Consider the following 20,760-nt stretch of genomic DNA (forward strand, 5'->3'; position numbering starts at 1 on the left):
TTATAGTTCGAATTTCCAAAAACCATTTGGTACACCTTTCTAACTCACCATCAGTGAACCTCATTCCAAATTTCAGAATTCTAGCTCTTCGCGTTTGCCTAATATAAAGGGTACCATATTTAGTACCTTTTAGTACTTTTAGTACAGTTCTAGTTCGAATTTCCAAAAATCCAGCCTTATCTGACACCTTCGGACCAAGAGTGACCCTCACCCAAAATTTCAAGATTCTAGCTTTAGCCGTTTAGTCTGGGCGTTGATTATCAGTCAGTCAGTCAGTGAATCAGTGAGTCAGTGAGTCATCATTACTGAACTCTTTTATAAGTATAGATAAGAGCTTAGTGATGAGTGACTGATTGACATATCATCGCCCAGACGAAACCGCTGAAGCTAGAAAGCTGAAATTTTGACTGTGGGTTGGTGTGTAGAGGTAAGATAAGTTTGGGTTTTTGGAAATTCGTCCTAGAAGGGTACGAAAGGTTCTTAAATGTACCAAATATGGTACCCATTGTATTGGGCAAACGGGAAGTGCTAGAATTCTGAAATTTGGAATGAGGGTCACTGATGAAGCGTTAGAGAAATGTACCAAAGGGTTTTTGGAAATTCGACCTACAAGTGTACGAAAAGTACTACAAGTTACTATATTTGGTACCAATTGTATTTTTGACACGGTTAGTATATTGAGTTGATAAAAGAAGGCAATTTTTTGAAGAATATAGCCAGGTGTACAAAAAGTGCAGTTTACGCATTGGCAGATGTACTTGAAAAGTATAAGGCAGACATTACTGCCATCCAGGAAATACGATGGAACGGTAAGGGCGTTACAACAACACCTAACGCACTGACGCACTGTATTATAGCTGCCATGACACAAATCATGAGTTTGGTTGCGGATTTGTTGTTGGTCGGAGGTTACCGGTCACCGGTTTCACCCCAGTGAATGAAAGACTCGCTACAATTCGGTTGACAGCAAAATTCTTCAACAGCAGGAAGAAAGCGTACCCGACGATTGGAACCCGAGCATCCTGTATCCCGTCCATAAGAAAGGATATACGACTTTATGCTCCAACTATAGGGGCATAAGTCTTCTCCCTATCGCCTCAAAGATAGTGTCAGTGATATTGTGCGAACGACTAAAGCCCATGATCAACGAAATAATTGGACCATACCAATGCGGCTTTAGACCTGGCAAGTCCACCATTGGCCAGATATTTACCCTGCGGCAACTCTGGAGAAGACCCCAGAGATGCAGATCGACACCTACCACATTTTTATCGATTATAATGCAGCCTTCGACAGCCCGCTACGTTCAAAGGTATTCCAAGCCATGTCTGAATTTGATATCCCCGCAAAGCTCATTCGGCTTTGTGAAATGACTCTAACTGACACAAAATCTTCAGTTAAAATTGAAAAGAACCTCTCCAAAGGGTTTTGTACAAAAATAGGTTTCAGGAGGCAAGGAGACAGTCTTTCGTGTGATCTTTTTAACATCCTGCTAGAAAAGGTTATACGAGAGGCAAAAGAAGTGGCACAATCTACACCAATAGCCATATGTTACTTGCTTATGCTGATAATATAGACATCATGGGACGATCAGTAAAAGAAGTAACCGATACCTTTATGAAGGTCGAAGGAGAATCTGCTAAAGTGGGTCTGGCGTTAAACGGCGAGAAGACCAAGCTGATGGTGTCGACGCGCAATGCGTCCATTGAGATCGAAACAAAAGACATCAGTTGTGAAAAAAGAAGAATTGTATTGGCCAACAGATGCTACTTTGGCTTAAGTAAGCACAAAGCCACAACTCGACAAACAAAAATAACGCTTTACAAAACACTGATACAACCCGTGCTGATGTGTGGTTCCAAAGCCTGGGTACTTGCGCAAGCAGATAAGGCAGTGCTTGGCGTGTTTGAGAGAAAAATTCTTCGAAAGATCTACGGAGCGATCTGCGTTGACGGTGAATATCGACGTCGCATTAACCCCGAGCTATATCTGCTATACAACGACATCAATATAGTTAAACGTATCGAGATGCAGCGATTGCGTTCGCTAATAAGAATGAGCGATGATGAACCCGCTAAAAAGGCGTATAAATTCGAGCCACATGGCGGTGCACGTAGAATTGGTAGGCCAAAGAATAGATGGCGCAAGCATGTGGATGAGGAGATGACAAGGCGCGGTATTCCAGAAAGCGAAGCACTAAACAGAGAGATCTTTTCTAAGTTCGGTCTATGGAACAAATGTTCTGTAATGGGCCAGCTATGTTAATAAGTACGAAAAGTACTAAATTTGGTACCATTTTTTTCATAAAGATACGAAAAATTACTAATGTAATGTAGAAAGTAAAGTACTAATGTAATTAAAATGCTTCAAAAAATGTGGCTCGCTAATGATGTGTAGGGATGAGATACGGGTTTCTTTGAAAATCGAGCTAAAGTAATACGTACACAACTTAAATAAAATATAAATATTAATAAAAAATTAGTATTAGTACAACAACATTTTCAGTGTTCACAATTTCCATATTAAATATTGTTTATTTGTTTTTATATCCTTCCCGCATTCGAAGTAGCGGGCAATTTGCTAGTATTTTATATATGGATTGTATTTATATACTGAGAATATTAATTATTTTTGATTGTATTTAATTATTTTCTTAAGATCCAAGGCTGAAGGTATATCTCCGTCAGCACAGCTGACTGATACTTTCTTACGTGTTACAATTTATAGCGATAAGGATGCGATGTTTGCTAAGAACTTAATGTGAGGTCAGAAAAATAAATAATCCAATAAGGGATTTTATCAGGCATCCCGCCAACATTGCCATTTTTAGTTTGATTACCTTTTTTCCTCAAAACCGGGGCACACAAGCCAATCAATCATCTATGCCTGAGTATTTTCCCCCGAAAAAAATAAAAAAATTCAAAAACCTTAATTTATTGCATTAATTTTATATAAAAAATGGACGATGATTTGTTTATTATTTATTCTATTTCTTCTCTTCGGCAAGAAATCAAAAGATAACAAAAGAAAAATGAAAGTGTTTTTTTTGTGTGATTTATTTGAGAAAACAAAGTGTGTTGTTTTTTCAATACCCCTCGTTGTTCCGATCCCGGCGACCATCCCACCCACTGTTGCTAAAGTTAAAATACTTTCTCTGCAACTGTAAGTATTCCCTGAAATATGCTGCTGGCAAATAGAGACATAAATATACAGAGAGTGAGAACGGTATTTGAGATGGCACAAAAATACATGTACGTACGAACGTTTCGTTTCAATGTTAATCAAATGGCCATGATACCAATTTTGTTGGCATTTTACTCCATGTGAGTGTGTGTGGAGTATCTGTGTGTGTTTGGTGTAAAAAAACAGAACCCGTCGAAAGGCGGGGAAGGATGAGGTGTTGATATGTGGCATTTGGAAAGTGAGAAGTCTTTCAGATAATGACCTTGAAATTTATTCAAAATAAAAACATTACTTTTATTTGTTCAATTTTCAATTTTGTTTTTGCGTTTTGTTTGAAAATTTGCGCTCTCTTCGAGCCAATACATTGCTTGTGCATTTTGCTTTTATTATTAAATATTCACAACACCAACAACAATCGAATTCTATATGATAATGTGATAATGTTTGTGTACAACAATTGATTAGATTGTTTATCAAAGAAAACAAATTATTAATTTTCGTTTAACCTTTACTGGTCTCGGAATATATAAAGTTAATCCTATATAATACCCAAGTTTAGATAATAAATTTAAAAATATAAGCAATTAAATATAATCAGAAAACTGTAACCTTGAATTTCATTCCTATTTATGACACCCATGTGAACGGTCGCAGTATGACGTTGAGCCGAATAAGCCATTATAAAGTAATGTAAACAAACATATTTCTGCAATACCAGTAGGCAGAATAATAATGTGGGTGACGTAGGGAATGAAAGATAGCAAGGAACGGTCCTGACCGGCTTTAACAAGACAAAGCCCAGGATTTATCTTGGTCCCTCTATCATCTCAAGTCAACACTGACCTCCCCGTGGTGTCACCTGGGGCCTTTAACACCCGTTAAAGGTAGTGAGCTAACATGTGCCGCGCGTTCACCCATAAGAACGTTAAAAACTTGGGTTTGGGTGTTGGGTTAGTAACCCTCCCATAGAAAAAACAGCCTACTATGAAAAAACGAAAGAAAAGAAAAACAAACCCCTCTAAAGTTGAAGACGTTTTAAGGACCATGATCTGCGAATCTGCACCTGGAATGTTCGCACGCTTTATAGAGAAGGTGCAGTTTAGGCGCTGGCAGATGTACTTGAAAAGTGCAAGGCCGATATAACTGCCATACAGGAAATACGATGGGTTGGGAAAAACTTCACAACAACACCTAAAGGTGTATTATAGCTGTCATGACACAAAGCATGAGTTTGGTTGCGGTTTTGTAGTTTGTCGGAGGTTAAAACATATGTTCTCCAGCTTCACTCTAGTGACGTGCTACAATAAATGAATAAAAGCAAAATTCTTCAACATCAGCTTTATTTGCGCTCATGCTCCAACCGAAGACAAGGACGAGCGCTTAGAAGAAACATATGACCGTTGTCTAGGCGATTTTAATGCCAAAATTGGAAAGGAGAATATCTTTGGCCCAACAGTCGGCAAAGTCAGTATCCACAATGAAACATCTGACAATGGCATGAGGCTGATAGACTTTGCAGCGGCAAAAAACATGGTAGTTAGCAGTCTCGATATTCATATAGGCACCTGACTGACTCCAGATCAAAGAACAATAAATCAAATTGATCACTTTGTGATAGATGGAAGACATTCATCGAGCGTGTTGGATTTACGATCGTTCCGAGGAGCAAACATAGACTCGTAGACCTTGTTGCAGCAAAGGTACGTACCCGTCTAATCATTGCAAATAAAGCACGAACAGACACAACACGAAAGTTAGACATCGGTAAGCTGCAAACACAACAGATAGCCACAGCATATTCCACTCAACTAGCCCAATTGCTTAATCAAAGCACTCCTCATCCCGATAACATATCAGCGCAATGGCAAAGTATTGCCCACTCCATGCAAACAGCCGCAAAATCCATACTTGGATACCAGAGACCTCCACCAAGGAATCCATGGTATGATCAGGAGTGTCGTGCTGCTACTGAAGAGAAAAAATGCGGCATATAGGGTTACTTTACAATCCGTAGAAACGCGTAGCGCACAAGAGGGATATCGGGAGAAAAAGAGAGAGGAGAAACGTCTTTTCCGCAGGAAAAAGAGAGAGATGGAAAAGCGGTAGTGTGAAAAAATCGAGATGTACAGGAACCAGAATGAAAAAAAAAATTCTACCAAAGAGTCAAGCATCAAACTGATGGCATTGGTACAGGCACATTCTCCTGTAGAGACCAGCAAGGTAATTTGGTAACTGATACAGATAGTGTGCTAAGGATATGGAAAAAGCATTTTTCCAAACTGTTGGTATTCAATAGCAGCGAAGACGAACGAATAGCAGCAACGAAGATACCACAGACCCAATCCCAGACGATGGTATTGAATGTATTCCGCTCAGCCAAGATGAGATAAAGACAGCAATAAATCGGCTGAAGAATAATAAGGCAGCAAGAGCCGATGGCTTACCAGCCGAGCTGTTCAAGACCGGAGGCGACACGCTGATAAGGTGTATTCATCAGCTAGTTAGCACCATCTGGCAGGAAGAACAAGTACCCGACGATTGGAACCTGAGTATCCTGTGCCACGTCCGCAAGAAGGGAGATAGGACTGTATGCTCTAACTATAGGAGCATAAGTCTTCTCCCTACCGCCTACAAAGTAGTGTCAGGGATATTGTGCGAACGACTAAGGCCTATGATATATATAATTGGACCATACCAATGCGGCTTTAGTCCTAGCAAGTCCAGATATTTACCCTGCGGCAAATCCTGGAGAAGACCCAAGAGATGCAGACCGACACCTACCACCTTTTTGTCGATTATAAAGCAGCCTTCAACAGCCCGCTGCGTTCAAAGGTATTCCAAGCCATGTCTGAATTTGGTATCCCCGCAAATCCCATCCGGCTTTGTAAAATGACTTTAACTGACACGAGGTCCTCAGTTAAAATAGGAAAGAACCCCTCCGAAGAGTTTGGTACCAAAAGAGGTTTCAGACAAGGAGACAGCTTTTCGTGTGATCTCTTTAACATCCTGCTGGAAAAGGTAATACGAGAGGCAAACGTCAAACGAAGTGGCACAATCTACACCAATAGTCACATGTTACTTGCTTATGCTGATGATATAGACATCATGGGACGATCAGTAAAGGAAGTAACCGATACCTTTATGAAGGTCAAAGGAGAATCTGCTAAAGTGGGTCTGGCGGTAAACGGTGAGAAGACCAAGTTAATGGTGTCGACGCGCAATGTGTCCATTGAGCTCGGACCGACTGTGGAAGTTGGTTCCTATAATATTGAGGTAGTAAAAGACTTCGTCTACCTCGGCACTTCCGTAAACACAACAAACGCCATCAGTTGTGAAATAAAAAGAAGAATTGTATTGGCCAACAGATGCTACTTTGGTTTAAGTAAGCAGTTTAAAAACAAATCCACATCTCGTCAAACAAATATAACGCTCTACAAAACACTGATACTACCCGTGCTGATGTATGGCTCCATAGCCTGACATGGCAGACATGGCAGTGCTTGGTGTGTTTGAGAGAAAAATTCTTCGAAAGATCTACGGACTAATCTGCGTTGACGGTGAATATCGACGTCGCATGAACCACAAGCTGTATCTGCTATACAACGACATCAATATAGTAAAACGTATGAAGATGCGGCGATTGCGTTGGCTAGGCCATATCATAAGAATGAGCGAAGATGAATCTGCTTAAAAGGCGTTTAAATACGGACCGATTGGCGGTGCGCGCAGAATTGGCAGGCCAAGGAATAGATGGCGCAAACAAGTGGATGAAGAGATGAAAAGGCGCTGTATTCTAGGGTGCGAAGCAACAAATAGAGAGAAATGGATATCTTTTCTTAGTTCGACCTATGGAACAAATGTTCTGTAATGGACCACCTAAGTAAGTAAGTATAGGGCTACTCTACAATCAGTAGCAACGTGTAGCGCACGCCAGAGGTATAGGGAGAAAAAATGAGAAAAATGGAAAAAGAGAGAAATGAAAAGCGGCAGCGTCAAAAATAGAGGTAAATTGGTAAATGATACAGATCTTGTTGGCCCTTTCTTGAATTTAAGTGTCCTATCCAAAAATACTCCTAGGTATTTAACTGTACGGGAAATATTTATTGCCTTATTTAGGAAAACTAGTTCCTCGAAGTTTCCTGCTTTCGTTTTCCTAGTGAATATACATATTTCCGTTTTTTTCGGGTTAACGTTCAGACCTCTCGGTCTGGCCTAGTTGTATGCATGGTAGAACAAAGAAGGTAGATTAAATACTACAACAAATACAACTCAACAACAACCACATAGAAATTTATTTTTGTTTGTAATGTTAGTGTCATCGGTACATGTAAACAAAACAAGGAAATGTCTATAAATTATTGGAATTTAAAAAATTAATAATTTTTCACATTTTATTGAATATGTTGGAAAACATGAATGAAAATTCGTTACATTTTCAATTTGAATGCTTCGATATCATTCCACTAAATTCAAAAATTTCTCACAAATAGTAGAATTCTTGCAAAAATTTTTGGGTTCGCTGGAAATCCATTGAAAATGGAGAAGCCGTTTCAACCTTTTTGTTTTTTTAAATCAAAGAAGCACATGTTTATTAGGGTTTTATTTTTTGTTCAAATTTAACAGATCATCAAACATATTAACAAAGGTTTTACCGCCTCTATAAGAGGCGTTTTAGTGAGCGACACGTCGTTCGGACTTGGAGGAGGTTACATGTCATTGATATGAAGAAGTCTTTAAGGGAAATAGTTTTTTTCGGAAAGATATATTTTTTTTCTAAAAAAATATATATGCCTAATATACATCGAAAATAGAAATGAATATATTAAATGTCGTATGGAATTTGACACTAACGTTACAGCCCTGTTCAGTCAGCTGGGTATTGCTGTTACCTTAAACTTGTTCTACCATGAGTGTATGCAATTTTGAGAGCCTTTTCTGCTCTTCTACAAAGTATGTTCGGATTCTTTCCCCTTAGAAGTATTATAACGTCGTCTGCGTAACAGACTGGGCCAAATCCTTCTTCGGTTAAGGTCCTTAAGAGACTATTTATGGTATTAAACCATAAAAGAGGTGATAGTATCCCTCCCTGTGGCGTTCCTTGCCCAACTTAGTCTCTTATTTTGACGTCATATAGCCCGCAGCTTATCCATTTATTCCTTAGCATATGGTTTATCCAGTTCCATAGGGCTCTATCTACCTGAAACTCGTCTAAAGAGTGGATCAGCGTCTCGGTGCTGACGTTGTTAAAAGCGCCTTCGATAACGTCAGCACCGAGACGCTGATCCACTCTTTAGGCGAGCTTCAGGTAGGCACAACAAACATACATATATGTATATATATTATATAAGAGAACATCTGTGTGAAATGTTCGACACATTGTTCCCACATTTGATGTTCTATACTTTTAATTAAATGTGACGTTACACTGGCTAAAGCACCCTTGATATAATAGACAGAAAATAAAAAATACATCAACAACCACAAACAAAGATCATGATCACGTTCAATGAAAATAAAAAATAAAAATATAAAAAAAAACGAAAAAATAAAGAAAATAAATTGTTACGTCACTTTATTAAATGTAAAGCGACGACAACTACTGGCTATAGTATACAATGTCGAATTGTCCAACACTTGACCAAGTATTTGCCGCTTCTTGCCGCGTTTCAACTATCGCAATGCATCAACAATTACATGACGTTGTAAATTTCGTTGTAGACGCCTTAATAGAAACTTTGTCATTTCAAACAAATTATTTGATGGGGGGTATTGAAATTGTTTGTCGGAATGGTATGTACAACCCGGGGGGTTGGTTAAACATTTCAAAGTAGTTTCGTTGTTGTAGTGGGCTTGAAGATAATAAAACAACAAATAGTTTGTCAATGAATGTCACCACAAGATATTGAAATAAATTGTTGTGAAAAAAACAAACAAAAAAAATTTCAACGCACTACCAAATTGTCATACAGACGACTTATGTACAAACTATGTATGTACATATACATATATATGTATCTATACACTTGTACGTATATATTTATACTATTTGGTTGATATATCGTAAGTTCATAGACGTGTTAATGGATATCATTTATATAGTAATGTTTAAAAGTATGCGACACCAGCTTTACAAATAATAACACTGGTCAACAAATGAAAAACTTGGCTGATTCATCCGAATTGTTTCGTTGGGACTTCTACGGATATCTTATAGTCAAAATAAAGATGTCAAAAAGGGTGGACCACCCCTTTTGCGAGTACTAATTCGCTCACACGCATTTGGTCACATACTTGCTTAGGAGCGAGGCCTATCTAACACTGCTGTTTTGCTCTTAACAACCGCTTCACGTGCAAAAGTATATAAACAAGTAAGGGTCCGATTGTATTCAAGTGCCTTACTGAAATCCCACTACGCCACTCTATTTGTTATGCTAACACGCTAATGACTCGGCTGTGGCATATTACATAGGTGCACCATATGTTGCACAGGCAATAAAATGCCCACCATGTATGGTACGCACAGAGCGTCTGCATTAAACCCCTGTCCGTCCGCGTAATACTTCTAATCATACCGGCAACTGTTTGTTGTTAACGTATCCGACAGACGATCAGGAAGTTCATTCATTCTTCATTCTTATAACGAGTAACTAGACCAGAGCTCCGATTTGCTCGTTTTTACTCGCGAGTTAAAAGTACTCGCGAGTGGGAATGCTCGAAGGCTACGAGTTTTAAAAGAAGTTTACTCTCCACTCTTTTGTATTATTTGAGAGCACTCGCGAGGTTTAAAAACAAGTGAGCAAAGGCTATAGTCGGGACGGGGCCGACCATGTGATACCCTACACCACTACCTCTGTGTATAAGCTTTTCACTGGTAAACATTTCTTTTAGGGTATTTAAACCGACTACCACCAAAAATAATATGCCTCTTTGTCTCTGGGACCCCCATAAGCAACCAAAATTTCGTGACCATCCGATCAAAATTACGACCTGTAGCTTGATTGCAAAAAAATGGAAGAATTGGATGCATTACCGACTATTGTGGTATCTCCCTTGTTTGACCACCTTCGCCAACCTGCTTTACACCAATGTAAAGGTAAAATTTTCTTCTTCCATTGACAGGCTTTGTCGTTGGAATACCGCTATTAGAAGCCCATTCGACCCTTGAATATTATCCGACCATCATTAAAATCAGTAGGCTTCTTCCTCTGTGGGACCCCCATTAACCCCCAAAATTTCGTGACTATCCGATCAAAATTGCGACCTGTAGCGTGATTACAAAAAAATCGAAAAATGGGATGCATTATCGGCTATTGCCATATCTTTGCTATTTGACCATCTTCGACAACCTGCTTTACACCGTTGTAAAGGTGATATTTTCTACTTTCCTTTCCAGGTTTTGCTTTTGATATACCTCTTAAAGAAACAGAGATATTGGCTTTGAAATAAAATGTTGACTTTTCTCCAAATAAGTGTTTGCCCATTCCGACCCCTAAATATTATCCGACCATCACCAAAATCAATATGCTTCTTCATCTGTGAGACCCCCATTAACCCTGAAATTTTCGTGACGATCCGATCAATATTGCGACCTGTAGCGTGATTTCCAAAAAAATAGAAAAATGGGATGTATTACCGACTATTGCGATATCTCCGTTATTTGGTTACCTACGCCGACCTAGTTTGCATCATTGTAAAGACGGGATCTTCTACTTTCATAGTCAGGCTTTGCTTTTGGAAAGTTTCCAACCAAAGCTGTGATATTCGTCAATATAATTAAAATCGCAAAAATGAAAATTGGGGTTTTATTTGCTATTATTGTAATATCTTCGTTGTTTGATCACCTACGAGCACCTACTTTACATCATTAGAAAGGTGATATTTTCTGCTTTCATTGTCAGGTTTTGCTTTTGGTATACCCCATATAGAAGCTGAGATATTCGCTTTGGAAAAAAACGTTGTCTTTTTATCCACCTAAGTTTTTTGCCCTTTCCGACCCCTAAATATCATCCGACCATCACCAAAATCAATAGGCTTCTTCCCCTCCGGGACCCCCATCAACATCCAAAATTTCGTGACGATCCGATCAAAATTGCGGCCTGTAGCGTGATTACAAGGTTTAGATGGACAGACGGACGGACGGACGGACTGACGGACGGACACACATAGCCAGATCGACTCAGCTCGTCGAGACATTCATTTTGATATATATAAGTATGGGTCTACGACCATTATTTCGATGCGTTACAAACTTTTTGGCCAAAACCAACTTATAATACCCTCCCCACATAGTGGTGTAGGGTATAATAAGAGTGGGAGTGAAAATACTCGAAATAGAGTACGTGTTTACTCGAAGAGTATAATCGAGTATGAAAAATTTATTTTTTTTTTACCGTTTGTGTGTTCACCTGTGTGTGTGTGGTGGCGCACAGGTTTTGATGTTGCTGTGGACTGAAGGTGGAAAGGCCGAGTTGTTCGGAAGTTGGGAGGAGAGTGGTCGGAGGTTCGGAGGATAGTAGTCGGGGGTTCGAAGGAGGGTGGTCGGAAGTTCGGAGGACGGTGGTCGGAGGTTGTTCGGAAGTTCGTAGGAGGGTGGTCGGAAGTTCGGAGATGAGTGGTCGGAGGTTCGGAGGAGGATGGTCGGAGGTTTCGAACAACCTCCGCCGAAATTCCGATCACCCTCCTCCGAACTTCCGACCACCCACCTCCGAACTTCCGACCACCCACCTCCGAACTTCCGACCACCCTCCTCCGAACAACTAGTCCTTTACACCTTCAGTCCACAGCAACATCAAAACCTTTTCGCTACCGCACACACACGAACAGACAAACGGTCGAAAAATAAATATATTTTTTCTACTCGGTTATACTCGATTTTACTCTTCAAGTAAACTCGTACTCTATTTCGAGCATTTTCACTCCCATTCGTTTTTTCTTGCCAAACTCGAACTCTTCAAGTACTCGTACTCGTAAACACTTTTCACTCGCGAGTAAAATCGAGCAATATGCTACGCGAGTGACGAGTAAAAATAGAGTATACTCGATTTATTTTTTCAACTCGCGCGAGTACTCCCGCTCGAACTCGCTCGAATTTCACTCGCGAGTAGAATTCGAGCGAGTATTACGGATCTCTGAACTAGACTTGACTAACACAACGTACAATCACTCACCAGCTTAAATGTGAGGAGATCGGTTATGGACCATCCTATCATTTCAGCAGCACTTGTACAGTTTTGTCACCCCACAGGTCAACACCCACTCGCTCTTTCCCAACCTCTACGATACATGCTCGTCACCTCCTTTTAATTTGACGCAAGTGTCGATTTCAATCATGGTAAGCAGATCACCTCCTTCTTAGCAGTGGTAACTAAAAGACGCAACAGAGAATACAGCATGAGGCCCCATGAAAGGAAGTATTATATCCAATGTTCTTCTAAGGAGAGAAGACCTTTTAATGGTTACTTACATTCTCCTAAGGTTATTTCTAATTCTCCTAAGTGTCTTCTAGGGAGAGGACCTCAAAAGGGCTTTCTTTAGATCAGCCAAGATCATCCATGACTACATGCTACGTGTACTCACAATGAGAATAACAATCAGTCGTTGTTGAGCCGCCGACAAGTAAACATGTGCATGGATGTACGCATATTTTAGTGGGGACACTGAACAAAACAGCACACACCCGCCACATGTTTACTGGTCGCAGTTCTAACAACCACTGAATGCAGATACAAACTTTCCTGTGATTCTCTCACTACTTTACTCTCTTTGAGTATCAATGGTATAGATATAAATGCTCTTAAGAGTATTTTATGGATAGAAGACTTTACAAGGTCTTCCAGGGATAGAAGGGTCTTCCAATGTTAAAATACATCCCAAGGGACTTTTAAAGTTAGAAGGCAACCAAACGTTCTTCCAAGTAAAGAACAGGGGCCTTCTATTAATAGAAGACCTCCTAAGGGTCTTTTATGGGTAGAAAACCTCAAAGATCTTCTAAGGATAACATACCTTCAAAGAGTCTTCTAAAGTTAGAAGACTCCCAAACGGTATTCCAAGTATAGAACAGGGGCCTTCTCTAAATAGAAGTCCTTCTAAGGTTCTTTATGGATAGAAGACCTCCTAAGGTCTTCTAGGGATAGAAGACCTCCAAAGGTCTTCTAAGGGTAATTCCCATTTTAGACGTGGTGACTAACAGCCGCAACAGAGAATACATTGTAAGGTCCCATAAAATCAAGCATTCTATCCAAAGGTCTTCTAAAGAGAAGACCTTCTAATTGTCAGTTATGGATAGAAGGTCTTCTAAGGATAAAAGACTTTCAGAGGGTCATCTAAAGATAGAAGACATACCAAGGGTTTTTGAAAATTAGAAGACCTGCAAAGGTTGTTCTAAAATTGGAAGAACCCCATACGGTACTCCAAGTACAGAACAGGGATTTTCTGTATAGAAGAGGGTCTTTTAAAATTAGAAGACTTCCAAAGGCTCTTCTAATATTAGAAGACAAGCAGACGGTCTTTCAAGTATAGAACAGGTACATTCTATGGATCGAAGACTTCCTAAGGGACTTTTATGGATAGAAGAACGTCTACGGTCTTCTAGGGACAGAAGACCTCAAAGGTCTTCTAAGGATAGAAGTCTTCAAAGCTCTTCTAAGGATAAAAGACATCCAAATGGTCTTCTAAAGATGGAAGTCATCCCAGGGGTATTTTAAAGTTAGAAGACCTCCAAAGCCTGTTCTAAAATTGGAAGACCCCCAAACGGTATTCCAAGTATACAGCAGGGGTCTTCTATGGATAGAAGACCTCCTAAGGGTCTTTTATGGATAGAACACCGCCTACGGTATTCTACGGACAGAAGACCTCAAAGGTCTTCTAAGGATATAAGACCTCAAAGGTCATCTAAGGATAGAAGACCTTTAAAGTTCTTCTAAGATTCGAAGATCCCTTAGTGTCTTCTATGGATAAATAATCTGCAAAGGGTCTCCTTCAGTTAAAATACCCCTAAGGGTATCCTACGGACAGATAACCTGCAAAGGGTCTTCTAAAGTTAGAAGACCCCAAAACAGTTGTCCAAGTATAGATCACCCAATAAGGATCTTATATAGATAGAAAACTTCCTAAGGGTATTCTATGGATAGAAGACCTTCTAAGGGTTTTCTATGGATAGAAAACCCCTTAAGAATCTTTTATTAATAGAACAATATGGAAGGAAGACCTTCCAATGTTCTTCTATGGAGAGAAGACCTTCCAATGTTCTTCTATGGATAGAAGACCTCCTAAGCGTATTTTATGGATTGAAGGCCTCCAAGAGCCCTAAGGGTATTCTACGGATGATAGAAGACCTCCTAAGGAAATTCTATGGAGGTGTTATTGTAATGGTAGAATACTTCCTAAGATATTTGTATGCACAGGAGACCTTCTAAGAGTCGTTTTATGGATAGAAAACATCCTAAAGATCTCTTAAAATTCCCATATGGATAGAAGACCTCCTAAAGTCCTTCTATGTATAGAAGACCTCCTAAAGTCCTTCTATGTATATAAGACTTCCTAAGGGCCTTTTAGGAACAAAATATCTCCAAAGCGCCTTTTAAGCATAGAAGATTTCCTAAGCGTGTTTTGTGGATAGAAGTCCTTAAAAGAGTCTTCTATTCCATGAAAGGAAGTACTTAATGTCCACAAATATACCAAGAACTTAATTGGCATTTGATCCTCTTAGACTATCTTGCACATGCATCCACCATACCTCTTCCCACGGTAAAACCGAACTGATAGAGTTACACATTCTCACTGTAGTATTGGGGAATACCAAAAAAATGGACCGCAGATAAGTACCCGAGAGCAACATTTTTCTAAAATAACTAGTCCAGAGAATAAAGTCCTCACGCCTGATCCTTGACTTTGCGAGCCCGCTACTTATTTCAAAAAAGGAAGTACATATTTAAAGTCCACAAATATGACAAAATGACACATTTGGCATTGGAATCTTTCGGAATATCCTGGTTAAAACAAAAGTGTTCAATACTTTACTAAACAGTGGGTGAAGGCTTATGCCCAGATACGAACGAATACCTACTTCATCAGCAACACTACAATTCGTAACTATAACAAATGCAAACATTAATCAGCAAAATGTTCGATGGCAAAGATGCCATTCAATCATGGGTGCAAGTGATCTGGTATGTCATATTTTTAGCATCTTCATCGATGAATTTTATATGAGCGTGGACCCCAAAATATGCTATTCATTTTTGCATGGAATCCCTTCCTTCAAATTTTGCTGGGTAAGAATGTATTTTAGATCCAAACTTTTAACTTGTAGTGTAAACGAACTCAAACATATTTTGAGTAATCATTAACAATGAATTTTCATTGGTGACGACGACGACAAAATGTGGCGGCAACACAAATTAATTTGTCAAATGGTCAACAACGGCAGTCGTAAAAAATAAGAAAAAAAAACACACACACACACACTCTCGAGCATACACTTTATAAGTTTGTAATTAGTATCTCTTGACTTTATTGCGGCATGACATTAATGCTTAAGGCCCACATAGATACGAGTAGTAACCAGCAGTATGTAGTAGTAGGTCTCTGAGACATTGGCGCAACGTGTTGCGCTGCTTCCATGACGATATGCCTCCTCTGTATTTTTTGCCTTGTAAAATTGCTTTATCTCAAAAAACTCACTTGTTGTTAGTATCTATCAGACGTTGTCTGCTTCTTCATACATACAGACATTCATATGTCACGGTGTCGTAAACATTGACACATGTAAGTACGTTGTTGCTGTTTTTTGCCTTCTACGACTTGGTGATTGTGGCTAAGTATAAACCAAAATAAAAACAAAAACCGTAAAAATACCCGACCGACCTCTGATCGACCGACCGTTTCGTATACACAGTTTCAATGATTGTTTATAACTGAGAGATATGTGTCGTCTATATAATTTTAATGAAAATTGTTTTATTTCTTTGGCATTGTTGTTGTTGTTGTTGTCGCTGTTTTGTTTACATTCTATAAATTTTATAGTATAAAAACCAAGTGAAAGAGTGATGAGAGAGGTAGACCAAGAAAATGCCGCCGATATTTATTTTGGTTTTATTTAAAATACTAGAATTATCTCAGGTGATTTTAATAACTCTCAGTTGGTCTCTTTCTCTGTCTATCTCTCGGTTTTTTCCTACAACTGATATTTACAGTAATCATTAGAATATTTTGTATTTATTATTTGTTTTGTATTTATGTAGGTATATGTATTTATTTTACATTAGGGTTATAACATTTTGCAGATCATTGCAAATGTTAAAAATTACAATATCACTAAAACGGTTCAAGTTAGGCTAACGAAAATTGGAACGAACGATGAATAAATTTTTTTTAAAGGGCAGTTTGTAAAGTTGTGATCAGAGATTGCCTGACAGAAAGTGTGACGTGTATGACATAGTTTTTCGACGTATAATACATATGTACGTCAAAAACGTCGTTTACCCGTCCAAAAACAAAAGGTTTTTGACAAAAGAAACAACTAAAAAAGTATCAGTTGAAAACTTTCATCTACGGACAGATTGACTGTATTTAGGGACTTTTCAGAATTTTGTGGCCCTTTTTTACATTTGAACACGCCAACAAAAATGTGGATTAGGATTAAAGTTCAAAAGTGTTGCGGAGGAGGTACTTGAAGGAACGGACCGACATAGTCCATTATGGAAGTGGATCTTAGTTTGGGACTCATATCTTTTCGATAGATATCGCGCCCACTAGTTATTTCAGTGGGCCATCGTATAACTTTTGGACCAGTATACCAGGAAGCATGGACTTGTCCACGGAAAACATAATATGGCTGTAAACAGGACCACAACGAAAGGCATCGGTATACATTTCCAAATGATCTTCGAACAGACCCTAAACTGCACTAAGACACTAATGCTGAACCATTTTTGTGGCGGAGGTACCCTAAGGAGAGGACTGATATGGATCATTTTTAGATAATAAACTAAATTTACTGGAGGACCAATGATCGGAGTCATCCAGAGTCAACGGAGCTGCAGCGGCTGGTGAGGGAAGCAAAACAAACAGGTAACGAAGTACTAGTAGGTAGCGACGCTAACTCACACCACGTCACGTGGGGAAGTACTAATACTAACAAAAGGGGCCAAGCCCTTTTAGATTACTTGAATACTAACGACCTAATAGGAGGTATTGGATATAACTATATGTTCAGAAAATCTTATAAACGAGGTACTGAATTGGACGGATTTGTCACCTCTCCTGTGGGTTACTACCATAAATAGCATACTGAGGACTTTAACCAAAGAGGGATTTGAACCAGTCTGTTATGCAGACCACGTTGTAATACTTCTGAGGGAAAAGAACCCTAATTTGTTATGCAGAAGGGCCGAATCGGCCCTAAAACTCGCGTCTAAACGTTAACCCGAAAAAAAAAACAGAAATATGTCTTTTCACTAAGAAAACAAAACTGGGTCACATCGAGGGACCTGTTTTCCTTAACAAGACTATTAAGATTTCCAATAAGGTCAAATATCTGGGAGTAATCCTGGATAGGAAACTTAAATGGAAGGATCATATCCAAGAACGAGCCAACAAAGCATACAGATGTTGGTCAACCTGTAGAAGGGCCATAGGCTCTAAATGGGGTCTCAATCTAAAGATGACACACTGGTCATATAAAAGCGTAGTTAGACCCATCCTAACATACGCGATGGATAAAAAATGTAGTATAAACATTTTACAAAAAGTCCAACGAATGTGCTGCTTAGGCGTAAGTGGTGCTATGAGGACAACACCAACGAGGGCACTAGAAACTATTCTATAGATACACCCAATAGAAATTCAGATAAGGTATGAAGCTGCCGTCGCAGCCATAAGGCTGAAGGCGACAGATGAGTGGATCGAAAAGGACCACGTAACATACCATCAAAAAATTCTACAGGTAACAACGGGGGAGACAATGGATAACGTTAATTCGGACCGTATACCTGAAACAATTGTAGTTGCCTCGTGTAAAATATTAATACCTGACAGAGACTCGTGGATCGGCGGGACTCTAGCTGAAAAGCCTCCTGGAAACTGCTGGACGGGACTGGTACTTTTTATTGACCGAAATCTCTCGTCAGTTGCCGGATCACAATACGGTCCTTCAAGCGGATATCAGGGCCATCACACAGTGTCTTAACTGGTTTAATGCTAACTCGAGACCAACTACCGTTAACGTCCTTACGGACAGTAAAATGGCAATCAATGCAATAACATCCAAGACAGTAAAATCAAAAACTGTACTGGACTGCATAAATACGATAAACAATTATTCCCAGCAAGGAATAGTGCGTATCATATGGGTACCAGGCCATGCGGGGATTAAAGGTAATGAAAGAACAAATTCTCTGGCAAAAAATGGCAGGGAATTAGCAACAGTAAACTTAGACAGCGCAAAGCCTATAAATGCGTCACGTCTAGAGTTAAAAAATTGGACAAAACAGGTCCATACATCCCTATGGAATAGAGAGGAGATAGGGAAAACCACTAAGATTCTCTGGGGGGACCCAAACGAGGATAAAACTAAAAATTTACTATTATTAGGTAAGGCAGACATTAGTAAGCTAACAGGTTTCCTTACTGGTCACTTGGGCCTACGAGCTCATCTGCATAAAATTAAATGCGCAGATAACAGCTTATGCAGACCATGCGGAGATGACGACGAAACGTTGGAACACTTTATTTACCAATGGCCAGCTTTCGCAAATATCAGGCCCCAGTCTATAGGGACCGACACTATACCGGGACTTAATCAGATAACGGTAAATAATGTTAAACAGTTAAGGGATTTTGTTAAGGGCACAGAATTCCTAAAATAATAAAGAGACCAAATATTACCCCTTCTTCAATAAGTCTAGATACTTATGGTGTCATAGGGTTTTTTACACCTTTCGGGCTGTTTTCTCAAGAAGTATAAACTTGCCCCTGAATAAACTTTTACCGTCGAAAACAAGTTGCTCCGACAAAAATCAGAGTGATTCGAGAGCAGTCCTAAAAGAGAACTTATCCGAAATTTGTGTGGCAGGTATCCTAAGTAGTGGACAAATATAGTCCATATTCGAGCCTGATCTATATGTGATAGAAATATTAGAATGTATAAAGTATGGACCAAAACGGCCACTCCCTTCAAGTGTTATCGTTTGCACAATTTTTTCCGAACATTTTTGAATTTTTGTGGGAAAGGTACCAGAAGGAGTGGACCGTTATGGCTTATCTTCGAAGTTAAACTATGGTTGGAAAAAATATTACGAAATCCAAATTTTGGACCGAACTGAAAGATCCGTTCGAGAGTTAATATGCGCTACAACCACTACACACGGTGTCATAGGGGTTTTTGCACCTTTCAGGCTATTTCCTCAGGAAGTATGGTCATGCCCCGGACGAAACTTGTACCGTCGTATTGGGGTGGAGGCAGTGAATACATGTTGCTACAACAAAAATCAAAGCGATTAGAGAGCAGGTCCTAAACTGAACTTTTCCAAAATTTTGTGTGGGAGGTGCACGAAGGATTGGGCCGATTGAGTCCATATTGGAACCTAATCTAGGTATGGTAGAAATTTCACGATGTGCAAAGTATGGTGCAAATCGGTTACTACCTTCAAGAGTTATCGTGCGAAAAAATTTTCCGAAAATTTTCGAACTTTTGTGGGGTAGGTACCGGAAGGAGTGGACCGATATAATCCATCTTCGAACTTAAACTAAGTTTGGACAAGATATTTCGAAAGCACAGACCGAATCAGTTGATCCGTTCGAGAGTTATCGTGCGCTCCAGGCAGAAACGGAATTCGTCCAAACATACTTGGGTTCTAAAGCCATTATTTCGATGAGACACATTTTGCCCGTATGAAAGTGTATATACCCTTCGTTAGCATACATAAATGCTGAGGGTATAATTAGACGGAGTTCTAAGATGGACTATGTCTTTCAGGTACTTTCTCCGCAAAAGTTAAACACTTTAGAGCTTTAATCTAGTTTAAGCCCATTAAGGTTCACATCAAGACATTAACAACTAATCGAATTTGTACTTTTTTATTTGTTTGTCGACGCTGAGTATGGAGCCCATAAGCCTCAGTTTTGTACCACAGGGTAGTTTTGCACTGTTTGGTTTCATGTGAGTAGGTTATGTCGTGTCGCAAATTATGTAATGGTTGTTTTAAGGTCTTGTTTCAATCAATAGACTTGGGGTTTTCGGTTCATTATTATGGACGGTCAATATTTAAAATCCAAAATCTAAAACTATATGGGTGCATTGGTATGCACACCTGCCTTGCAGACTAATGGTCGTGGGTTCGATTCCCCAGTCAACGGTAGCAAAATATCCCTCAGTTATGTTGGAAAAATTTTCTGAGTATTTCAGGCAAGTAAAACTTTTCTACAAGTTGTGTCTTAAGACACGTCGTTCGGACTCGGCGATAAACATATCATTTAGCTTATATGAATCGGGGGGTACTCATTGATATGAGAAAAGCCTCCCTTATTCCGTCTGGGATGTTTGTGGAACAATTATTAATTATCCAAACCTATATATAA

At 39.4% G+C, this 20,760-nt stretch overlaps 1 protein-coding gene across 25 annotated transcripts in view; it reads right to left on the reverse strand.

Annotated features, from left to right (window-relative positions):
* Positions 1 to 20,760, reverse strand: part of PAN3 (Poly(A) specific ribonuclease subunit PAN3) — a 159,378-nt gene that overhangs the window by 46,416 nt on the left and 92,202 nt on the right. The window contains exon 1 of one of the 25 annotated variants that reach the window (XM_073985710.1): positions 15,865 to 16,099. The exons of 23 other annotated variants lie outside the window; for them this stretch is intronic. The gene's annotated coding sequence lies outside the window, so the exon portion shown is untranslated. Of the gene's footprint in view, positions 1 to 15,745; positions 15,765 to 15,864; positions 16,100 to 20,760 lie in introns of those variants that run through there. One more of the 25 variants, XM_073985711.1, reaches the window with a different exon arrangement.

The sequence above is a fragment of the Musca autumnalis genome, unplaced genomic scaffold (genome assembly GCF_047663935.1).
Source record: "Musca autumnalis isolate F117 unplaced genomic scaffold, ASM4766393v1 scaffold_4, whole genome shotgun sequence".
NCBI classification, from domain to species: Eukaryota; Metazoa; Arthropoda; class Insecta; order Diptera; family Muscidae; genus Musca; species Musca autumnalis.